Below are 6691 nucleotides of genomic sequence, written 5' to 3' on the forward strand. Positions count from 1 at the left end.
ACAGCGGCAGCGGCAGCCACAGAGGCGGAAGAAAAAGTTTAATTTAGTTGAGTTTCTGTGGTTGTTGATTGTTCGCTAGTCTCATGGTGATGGAAGCTGTACATTTTTCCGAAGGGACCGACAAGCTGCTGGAGATTTGGTTCTCCTGGCAGCAGCCCAATGCAAACCAAGGATCTGGAGATTTTCGCAGTATCCCAAGATCTGATTGGGACATAATTTTGTTTTTGTTTTTGTTTTTGTTTTTCGTTTTTGGTTTTTGAGACGGAGCCTTGCTGTGTCCCCCAGGCTGCAGTGCAGTGGTGCGATCTCGGCTCACTGCAAGCTCTGCCTCCAGGTCTCACGCCATTCTCCTGCCTCAGCCTCCCGAGTAGCTGGCATTACAGGCGCCCGCCACCAAGCTCGGCTCATTTTTTGTATGTTTAGTAGAAACGGGGTTTCACCGTGTTAGCCAGGATGGTCTCGATCTCCTGACCTCGTGATCCGCCCGCCTTGGCCTCCCAAAGTGCTGGGATTACAGGCGTGAGCCACCGTGCCCAGCCAAGTGGGACATACTTTTGAGGGATGTGCAACATTCAATCGTTAAGTGTGACAAAAACTGACAAGCAGGAAGCTTATGTACTCAGTGAGAGTAGCATGTTTGTCTCCTAGAAATGTTTCATTTTGAAGACAAGTGGTGCCCCTCTCTTGCTGAAAGCACTGGTTCCCCTGTGGAAGCTTGCTAGGCAATACGGTGGGTTTGACTCAATACAAAGCTTCTTTTATTCTTGTGAGAATTTCATGAAGCCTTCTCCCTAAGGGTACCCACACCAGAATTTCCAGGAAGAAATAGAGTTTCTTAATGCAATTTTCCCAAATGGAGCAGCATATTGTATGGGATGTATGAATTCTGACTGTTGGTACTTATGTACTCTGCATTTCCCAGAAAGGTAATCAGTCGCCAGATCAAACCCTGGAAATTCTGATGAGTGAGCTTGACCCCGCAGTTATGCACCAGTTCTACATGAAAGATGGCGTTACTGCAAAGGATGTCACTTATAAGAGTGGATTCATGACCTGATACCAGGTTCTGTCATTAATGCCACAATGTTCAATCCTTATGGGTATTCGATGAATGGAATGAAATCAGATGGAACTTATTGGACTATTCACATCACTCCAGAACCAGAATCTTATGTTAGCTTTGAAACAAACTTAAGTCACCTCCTATGATGACCTGATCAGGAAAGCTGTGGAAGTTTTCAAGCCAGGAAAATTTGTGACCACTTTGTTCATCAGAGTTTCTAAATGTCACACCATGTTTTCTTCACTTCAGAAGATTGAAGGTGTTAAGCGTCTTGATTGCCAGAGTGCTATGTCCAATGATTACAATTTTGTTTTTACCAGTTTTGCTAAGAAGCAGCAATAACAGCATAGTTGATTAAGAAAAATGGAGAAAAAAATGCAGAGAGAGAACACACATAAGAAGGTGGTGGATGCTTTCTAGAAGTCGATGCTGGGGGCAGTGCTTTCCATAACCACCACTGAGTAGTTGCAGAAAGCCCTATATGTAATGATAGTGTAATCATTTTGAATTGTATGCATTATTATATCAAGGAATTAGATATCTCACATGAATGCTCTCTTCCGTGTTTAGGTATTCTCTGCCACTCTTTTTTTTTTTTTTTTTTTTTTTTTTTGAGACGGAGTCTCGCTCTGTTGCCCGGGCTGGAGTGCAGTGGCCGGATCTCAGCTCACTGCACGCTCCGCCTCCCGGGTTCACGCCATTCTCCTGCCTCAGCCTCCCGAGTAGCTGGGACTACAGACACCCGCCACCTCGCCCGGCTAGCTTTTTGTATTTTTTTTAGTAGAGACGGGGTTTCACCATGTTAGCCAGGATGGTCTCGATCTCCTGACCTCGTGATCCGCCCGTCTCGGCCTCCCAAAGTGCTGGGATTACAGGCTTGAGCCACCGCGCCCGGCCTATTCTCTGCCACTCTTGCTGTGAAATTAAAGTGCATGTAGAAAAAACCTTTTACTGTATGAAACTTTATAACACTTGTGAGAGCAATTCAATTTGGTTTATGCACAGTATAATATTTCTCCAAATATCATCCAAAATTTCCCACAGACAAAGCTTTCATCCTCATTAAGTGTTGGCCTCAGCCTAACCGTCTGGGACCGTTCTATTAAATTGCTGCCATAATTTTACATCCAGTTACCTCCACTTTCTAGAACATATTCTTTACTAATGTTATTGAAACCAATTTCTACTTCATACAGATGTTTTTTGAAATGGCAATTAAAGTTTTTCTTCCATGAGAAAAAAAAAAAAAATAGAAAATAGGTCTCTTTCTCTTTAAGCCATTTAATTTGAATTTGATCCCTATTGCTTTAGACACCCTAGCAGCAAGTCTTTTGAGATGCTTGCCATGTCCCCATGTCTAACAAGGATCTCCACTAGACACAGACGTTTTTCTAAATCTAACAAGAGCCTAGTTAATTTTTCTTTCAAATGCCTACCTCCCTTTTCCCTCAAGAAAGGTCAGTAGGGTAATCGCCACCAATTTCTGCAAAGAAGGCCTAAGTACAGTCAGCATGGCATGATAAAAATGAATTATGAGATATGAGTGGACAGTAGAGTGATGACTGCATCCACTAGCAAATGGAATGCAACAAAAGAGGTGTTTTAATAAGCAAATTATTGAAGGAGAGATTAAAATAAGGAAACAGGATTCTTATAGTCTGAATTCCACAAAAAGTGAAGAAAGCATTTTGGTTTGGAGAAAAAGTGGGATGACAAAGACAACAAGAAAAAATGATGACAGAGACCAAGATCTCCCAAGGATGGGACTCTAACCCATAATCCTAGAGGGGATACCTAGATCCCTCTAGAGTGGGACTCTAACCCACAATCTTAGAGAGACAAAACCAGTTAATGCTGAAAAACCTGGAGCATCCAGGCATCAACAAATGAGGGTCCCCCACACCAAATGCTATACATCCCAGAACAACCCAGAGGCAGACAACAATGAACCCCAAAGGTACAAGCCCAAGGTCCTCAATGGTGGGATTCTCAACCACAATCCTATGGGGACAATTCCAACACAACTGGGGACACAGAACAACATGACTCCAACATCCCTAAGTCAGCACAATGGGGGATCACTCATAATAACAAAAGAAAAAATGCAGCCTGCACGGTGGCTCACGCCTGTAATCCCAGCACTTTGGGAGGCTGAGGCGGGTGGATCATGAGGTCAGAAGTTTGAGACCAGCTGGCCAACATGGGGAAACCCCGTGTCTACTAAAAATACAAAAATTAGCCGTGCATGGTGGCGCATGCCTGTAATCCCAGCTACTCGAGGCTGAGGCAGGAGAATCACTTGAACCCGGGAGGTGGAGTTTGCAGTAAGCGAAGATCGCGCCACTACACTCCAGCCTGGGTGACAGAGCAAGACTATATCTTGGGGGAAAAAAAGAGGAAAGAAAGAAAAAATGCAAAACAAACAATGAAACTGTCCTACCTTACATAAAACAGAAACCACTGCCCAAATAGCAGGGGCAACAAAGAAGACACTCACCTATCCATGGAGGGCAAATGGTGCTGATTGATGTTAGTAGGGGTGGGGGTGGGGGTCCAGTGAAGGTCTCCTGCAGGTCCCCTCGGCTTGTTAATCCCTTCATGGGCTCCAGGAAAGATGATGCAAGTGAATCCCAAAACTGGGCCTCAGCCCAGGAGAGTTCTTGGCTTCATGCAGGAAGGAATTCAAGGGTGAGCCGACAGAGTAAAGTGAAAGCAAACCGAGTTTATTAAGCGCAACAGAATACAGGAAAATGGCTGTTCCATAGATACAGCAGGGCTACCCCATAGGCAGAGTAGGACTCATGGATTGCTAACTAACTATATTTATAGCTACTCCTTAATATGCTAAATAAGGGGCAGGTTATTCATAAATTTTCTAGAAAAGGATGAGGAGTTCTCAAAACCAAGGGTTCCTCCTCTTTTAAACCATATAAGGTAACTTCTGGACATTGCCATGGCATTTGTAAACTGTTATGGCACCAGTGTGAGTATCTTTTAGCATGCTAATGTATTATAATTAGTGTATAACAAAGATCAATGGCAATTAGAGGTCACATTCATTGCCCTCTTGGTTTTAGCTGATTTGGCTGATTTCTTTAATGCCTCCTGTTTTCATTAGCAAGGTTATGACCAGTGTTTGGAAAACAAGTCCCGCTGATCTACCTCAGTATGAGATAATTAAATTAGATAATCCATGTAAAGTGTTTATTTGGAACATAGTAAGTGCTAAATATTAGCAACTATTATTGTTATTATTTTCCTCCCAATATGCAAATTTAGATGGATAATAAAATTTTAACGAGACGATTGCTTAGCGCTGGATTCCCAGAAGTGGTTGTTTATTCGTTAATTTAATGGCCTCGAGCAGGATACACCCATTGCAGCATCTAGAGTGCTGAATCTCAGGAAAGGGTGCACTTTCATGGACTCTTCAGAATCCTACTATTTTTTCACATCTCTGCAACTGTAGGGTCCCAGAAAAACAATATTCCAATACAAAGGCTTCAAAAGCAAATCTCTCTGACCCTCTATCCTCCTGCCTCTGGCCCCTCATTCTCCCAAGGCTAGCCTTAGAAACTAGAATTTTTCTTCCTCAAGGCAGGTCATAGAAACCAGAACCCCATTTCCCCAACACCAGCCATAAAACCTGAAAGTATTATCCTAAAGTTCCTCCAACGTTTTTGTGTAAAAATCAGTCATAAAAAAAAATTATTTGACCTACTTTGTTTGATTGATGGTCTAAAGTCCCTCATTCTAAAGAGCATCCTGCCCCATACCCAGAATGAAGAAATCCATGCTCAGAAATGCCAAGAAGAATCTAGACAGACAGGCCTTTCTGGGTTTCCCCACTCAGTCTTTAGCATTAGATCATACCCTTTTTGTCCAATCATACTTCTACATAGCTGCCCATACTTTGTTAAACCTAATGATAAAAATGGGCAGTTTCCTCTATATCTTTGGGTCCGCATTCTAAAGGCTCCTGTGTCAGGTACAACTCTAACCAAATAAATGTGTATGCCTTTTCTCCTAGTAATCTACCTTTTGTCAGTGATTTTCAGCAAAACTTCAGAAGGCAAAGGGAAAGATTTCCCATGGCCCCTAACCAACATTGGGCACTCGTAAGCTCTTCTTCTTTAACCTTCTATTCTCCACTGGCTTCTGTCATTTTAGTCCTATGTAAATGAAGAAAACAGATTTCTCTTCTTCAATCCAGCCATTAAATTTGATAATTTTCTCTTCTTTTCTGTCTCACTTTTCCTAAATAATCTCATTTCTTCCTGTGGCTTCAGCTATCAAATCTCTAACTCAAGTAACATTGCTCTGAGTGTCAACACCATAAATTTAACTCTCCTCTGAAGAACTCCACTTGGATGATCCAGGTACCGAATGAAATATCCAAAATGGAAGAAATGACAGTCCCCTCATCTGCTCCCTTCTGGTATTCCGAATCTTACAGGCTGAGGCACCAAAGCCAGAATCCTGGAAGTCACCCTGATCTCTGGGTGTTGCCTCACACACAATCTGTCAACTTCTTCCTAAATATCTCTTCAATGTGGCCCTTCTCTCCAACCCCACTACCACTACATTACTAGACACCATCATTTCTCACCAGAATTTCTACAATAGCCGCTGAACTTGTTTTCCTGCTTCATGTCTCATATTCCTCCAACCTACCAATCTCACACCCCTGCATATCCTCAGCACCTGGAACAGTGTCTGGCACAAAGTAGACACAAAATCAATATTTGTTGAATGAACAAGCGAATGAATGAATTCCTATTGTAGAGGCCAAGGAAAAGCTTCCCCTTTGCCCTCTGAAATTTTGTTGAAACGTCAGCTGACAAAAGCAAATTAAAAGAAGAAATGACATGAGGAATAATTACTCTGTGGCTCTCCTTTGTGGGTATGTTAATAAATTTCTGTGCCATTTCTCCTATTAAGCTGCCTTTTATCAGTTGATTTTTCAGTGGACTTTCAGAGGGCAAAGGGGAAGTTTTGGCTCCTACGGTTTTAGTGCTGTGAGCAGGATACCAAAACTGTTCTGCTCTTCTACAAGCCACAGTGAAGGGAACCCAGGACCTGACTAGCTGCCAGAAGAACAAGAATTTCTTACCAGCCAAGCTTCTGGCCTCTCTTTCTGTGGAATCTGATCAAGTTGACAGTTAAAATCCCTGTTTGTCTCTTTTTCCTCTGCAAAATCTTGATTAATGGGAGAAAAGGATTTGTGTGACTAGTCTTGGGTGTTGTGACTCTGGTGTAATTTTTGGTTTAAGTATTCATATTATTTGATCCTTTTTGTCTCAGAAATCAACTTTTTCTTTCTTTGTCTTTCTGTGTTGTTATGTCATAAAGAAGGGTACCAAGCATGAGATAGAACACAGGCCTAAAACCTTTATAAGCCCATTGTTCCAGCCAGCCTTGCGGACTTGTTAGTATTATAGTTCTGACCAGAACAGCTTATAAACTTTGTTGTGGGCCCCAAAAATAAAAACCATATGAGATTCCCCTTTCATCTTGTTTTATATCCTTGAAAGTGTGGCTGGTGACCAAATGAGAGCACTCTCTCTTGGTCTCCACCATCTATGAGGCATGATTTTCAGGTCATATAAGGTGACGAGTCTGAAAATG

General features: G+C 42.3%; 1 pseudogene; it reads left to right on the forward strand.

Annotated features, from left to right (window-relative positions):
* The first annotated feature begins 435 nt into the window (after positions 1-435).
* LOC117065089 lies at positions 436-1439 on the forward strand (annotated as a pseudogene).
* The last annotated feature ends 5252 nt before the right edge of the window (positions 1440-6691 follow it).

The sequence above is a fragment of the Trachypithecus francoisi genome, unplaced genomic scaffold, assembly GCF_009764315.1.
Source record: "Trachypithecus francoisi isolate TF-2019V2 unplaced genomic scaffold, Tfra_2.0 Lachesis_group2, whole genome shotgun sequence".
Classification (NCBI taxonomy): domain Eukaryota; kingdom Metazoa; phylum Chordata; class Mammalia; order Primates; family Cercopithecidae; genus Trachypithecus; species Trachypithecus francoisi.